General features: G+C 38.1%; 1 protein-coding gene across 1 annotated transcript in view; it reads left to right on the top strand.

Annotated features, from left to right (window-relative positions):
- Positions 1-133, top strand: part of LOC125679471 (endonuclease V-like) — a 15524-nt gene extending 15391 nt beyond the window's left edge. The window contains 1 exon segment of the mRNA XM_056157109.1: positions 1-133. This exon segment is cut by the window's left edge and continues 2586 nt beyond it. The gene's annotated coding sequence lies outside the window, so the exon portion shown is untranslated.
- The last annotated feature ends 4646 nt before the right edge of the window (positions 134-4779 follow it).

The following is a 4779-nucleotide window of genomic DNA, read 5'->3' as shown; positions in this document are numbered from 1 at the left end:
TTCATACGATTTCTTTTTATATGTAAAATTTTTACAATGCTTTACATTTGTCATTTTTTATAAAAATTTTGTTTGCATATAAATGTATTTTAAAGTGTGAAGACATTTGAAAATAAATATAATTTGAGAAAGATGTGTGATTTTGAGGTGGGTTTTACAAACAACAGGACCTGGTTTACATACATACATGTACATGTATTTAGTAAATCTAGATGTCTGTTTAACCCATTTCTTTCTTAAGGCCGAAGAATGACTACCTGCATAAAAAAAATTGGTGACTCCACTTTTTTTTGGCATGCTGTTTTTGGCTATAATAGCTCTAAAACTTCATTGTTATTTCGGATTTCAAACATTTCGGTTGAGCATCACTGAAGAGACAGTAAATGTCGAAATGCGCATCTGGTGCATCAAAATTGGTACCGTATAAGTTTTACAATTACTGATATAGTACAATATGTATGATTTGAGAAACGGGTACATTCTGCTTTCTACTTGAGAAATTCTTGCTTTTATACTGATTCGACTGACGTGCTAGTGCATGAACTTTTCTGATGGAACTTAATTAGCCTATTCAGCTATGTGTCTGCTTTATCTGCCTGTGTACAATTTTTTTTATGCATTTACAAATTTCAGCCACACTTAACAAAAAGTATTTTGTGGAAAATCAACTTTGCTTAAACTAGAGATTGTTTTTATGAAAAACAAAGGTCTCCCCAGCTTCCCAAAGTGGAAGTGCTCCAAATGAAACCTGCATGGTATGGAGGAGAAAGCATGAGCAGAAACATAGATACTATGAACTCTGATAAGCCATATAGGAGAAGTGTTCACAAACTATTTTACACCCTACACCTCAGATCCACTATAATTTTAAGGATAACAATTGGATCCCCCTGTCCCTACAATATGCACATCTGCAAATGGTATTGAAGTATTGTACATTGTTTCAAGTCCATCGGATAAGTCACATAAGAGAAGTGTTCACAAGCTATTTTAACATACTCCACCCCTTTTAGATCCTCGATAACTTTTAGGAAAATAATTGGATCCCCGTCTCGACAATATGCACATCTACAAATGGCAATGAAGCTTTGTGAAAAGTTTTGAATCTATCAGATAAGCCATATAGGAGAAGCATTCATAAGATTTTGTGACAGACAGACAGAAAGTACAAGAACAATGTCTCCCCCTGAAAGAGGGGAGACATAATGAATACAAAGGAGAGATCTTGGAAGTCTTTCTCAGAAACCACAAGCATACTTGTGAATATGTATTGGAAATTCATATTTGTTCATAATATAACTGCCTTTGGCTAGGTGGAGGCACAGTAGAGGTTAATTTATACTTTAAAGATCTTAAACTACCATAAAGTTACATGTGCAAATTGTGTCGAATTAATATGTAAGGAATTCCTCATGTATTGTAGATTTCAGTTTGTTTTAAGGAAAGTACACAGGACTGAAGATTCATATTTCTAGTGTCCCGAAATGAACATCTTTATCTCTGTATAGGAACAAGACGACTTGGATCAGTATTGTGGCCCATGTACCTCTTTTTTCCTGCCCTATTATCCCTGCCCCTGCCCTATTTTCCCCGACCCTGTCCTATTTCCCCTGACCCTGCCTTATTTTCCCCAACCCTGCCCTATTTTCCCTGACACTGTCCTATTTTCCCTGACCCAGTCGTATTTTCTGACCCTGCCTTATTTTCCCTGACCCTGTCCTATTTTCCCCAACCCTGCCTTATTTTCCCTGACCCTGTCCCATTTCCCCCGACCCTGCCCTATTTTCCCCGACCAAGTCCTATTTTCCCTGACCCTGTCCTATTTTCCCTGACCCTGCCTCATTTCCCCCGACCCTGTCTGGTTTTCCCTGAGCCTGTCCTATTTTCCCTGAGTCTGCCTTATTTTCCCTGAGCCTGCCTTATTTTCTCTGACTGTCCTATTTCCCCTGACCCTGTCCTATTTTCCCTGACCCTGCCTTATTTCCCCCAACCCTGCCCTATTTTCCCTGTCCTATTTCCCCTGACCCTGCCTTATTTTCCCCTGACCCTGTCTTATTTTCCCCAACCCTGCCCTATTTTCCCTGACCCTGTCCTATTTTCCCTGACCCTGCCTTATTTTCCCCAACCCTGCCCTATTTTCCCTGACCCTGTCCTATTTTCCCTGACCCTGCCTTATTTTCCCCGACCCTGTCCTATTTTCCCTGACCCTGTCCTATTTTCCCTAAACCCCCGAAAAATGAAAGTGGTCGAAATTACACCCCCTCACCAAATGTACTGCAATGTATGGAGGAGAAAACATGAGCAGAAACATAGACATTATGAACTGCACTTTGTGCATTGAGGAAAAAGATGGAGAAAAGATTCAACATCGATGTGACCAATGTCATTGTTGTCCACGATACAAAAAGAATAACTGTCATGCTGAAGTATATGTACCAGTAAGAAAGTGAACATAGCCTTGTACACGAAAACAAGAGGGCCACGGGTCTTAATTATCGGTCACCAGAGTACTAGCTAAAAAGTATCACTACTCCCAAGGCCTATGAAATCTTAAAACTTCACTGCCCTCAAAAGTGCATACACTGATGAAAGGCTTTACATAATATAATAGTTGTATTAACATTAAAACATCAAAAGATATGACTAATTTGGACCCATCCTAGAGTAAAAAAACCCTGGGTTTTAAAATTCACCATATTTAGTACATGTACATCCTTTTCTGCTATTCGTAAGTATGCATTTAGATTTTATACAGGATCAGCAAACTTACACATAAATACTATATACTAAGTTTGGCCCCATCCCGTGGTCAGAACCCCTACTCTGGGGATCATCAAATTTACAATCTTGGTAAAAGACTACCTGCTCTTTCTAATTATCCATTTAGTTTCAATAACACTAAAGAAGATGTTATTTAAGTGTTTTACACATTGACACTATATAGTAAGTTTGGCCCTGCTCTGGGGTTAGAACCCCTACCCCAGGGATCATGAAATTTACAATTTTGGTAGAGTCCTTCCTGTTCTACATCTCCATGCATTTAGTTTTTCTTAAACGTACGGTTCTTGAGAAGATTTTTGAAAATTGGTCAAATTTGGGCAGTTTTTGTCCCCACCCCTAAGGCCCCAGGAATCCTGAAATTTACAATTTATGTCCCCCTTATTCCAAAGATACTTCATACAAAATTTGAAAGGAATTGGACTTGTAGTTACATGTATCAAGAAGTTAAAAATGTCTATTGCTCACACACTTAAAAACTGACCATTTTGGCCCCACCCTAATACCAAAACCCCTACCCCTGGGTTCATCACATTTACAATTTTGGTAAAGGACTACCTGCTCTTTCTAAATATCTATTTAGTTTCAATATAGTATCAATAGCACTAAAGATGTTATTTAAGTGTTTTACACATTGACACTATAAAGTAAGTTTGGCCCCGCCTTGGGATCAGAACCCCTACCCCGGGGATCATGAAGTTGACAATTTTGGTAGAGGTCTTCCTGCTCTACATCACCATGCATTTAGTTTTTCTTGCACATGTGCGGTTCTTGAAAATATTTTTGAAAATTGGTCAATTTTGGGCAGTTTTCGCCCCACCCTGAAGGCCCCAGGGGTGCTGGAGTTCTGAAATTTACAATATATGTCCCCCTTGTCCTAAAGATGCTTCATATCAAATTTGAAAAGAATTGGACTGGCAGTTATCCAGAAGAATTTAAAAATGTTCAATTGTTAATGCACGACAACCAATTGCAACTTTGTACAATGGCAATGGAGCATTGTACAAAGTTTCAAGTCTATCGGATTATAGGAGAAAAAGTGTTCACAAGCTACTTTACATCCTCCATCCCTCTTAAATCCACTATAACTTTAGCAAATTGATGCACATCTACATGTACAAATGGTAATGAAGCAATGCACAAAATTTCAAGTCTATCATAAAAGCCATACAAGAGAAGTATTAACAAGCTAATTAACACTCTCCACCCCTCTTATATCCATAATGTTTAGGAAAATAATTGGATTCTCGCTTGCCAACAATGTGTAAATCTACAAATGGCAATGAAGCTTTGTACAAAGTTTCAAGTCTATCTAATAAGTCATACAGGAGAAGTGTTCAAAAATTTAGTGACAGGCTGACAGAAATAAATACATGTGTATGTCTACCCCTGGAAGTGGGGAGACATAATTATTATGTCTCCCCTCTTCCACGGGGAGACATATTGTTTTTGTACTCTCTGTCCGCCCAGACTCTTGTCACAAAATCTTGTGAACGCTTCTCCTCCTAAATGGCTTTTTGGATAGACTTGAAACTATGTACAATGATTCATTGCCATTTGTAAATGAGCACTTATAATGTTACAACTCCATAAAAAATCAATGACCTGGAACAAAACTCAAACTCAATCTGTAACTCATCAATATACACCTGCCTACAAAAAATCAATTCAATTTCTTGAGGTGTTTAGAAAAAAAGTCTGGAAACTGGATGTTGTGGAAGGACGGACAAGGGTAAAACTATATGCCCCAACCACTTTGTGGTGGAGGCATAAAAAGTATTAAAAAAGCTTCTTCTGACAAAGATTTATTGTAGTAGGTCAAGTATATCTTCTTAATTTTGGCCAAAGAGGAGGGAGAGATAAGAAATTCCCAACCATTATTATGCAGTATGTCATGGACCAAGAACTAGCTATAATAGCACTGCACATCCCAAGGCATACAGAGGTGAATTTGACAACACATCTTTTCACTTTCCAATGTACATGTATAATGAGCAAAAA

This window comes from Ostrea edulis, chromosome 2, assembly GCF_947568905.1.
Source record: "Ostrea edulis chromosome 2, xbOstEdul1.1, whole genome shotgun sequence".
In the NCBI taxonomy this organism is placed as follows: Eukaryota; Metazoa; Mollusca; class Bivalvia; order Ostreida; family Ostreidae; genus Ostrea; species Ostrea edulis.
The sequence above is the reverse complement of the archived record's forward strand: the minus strand, read 5'-3'. Positions and strand labels throughout refer to the sequence as shown.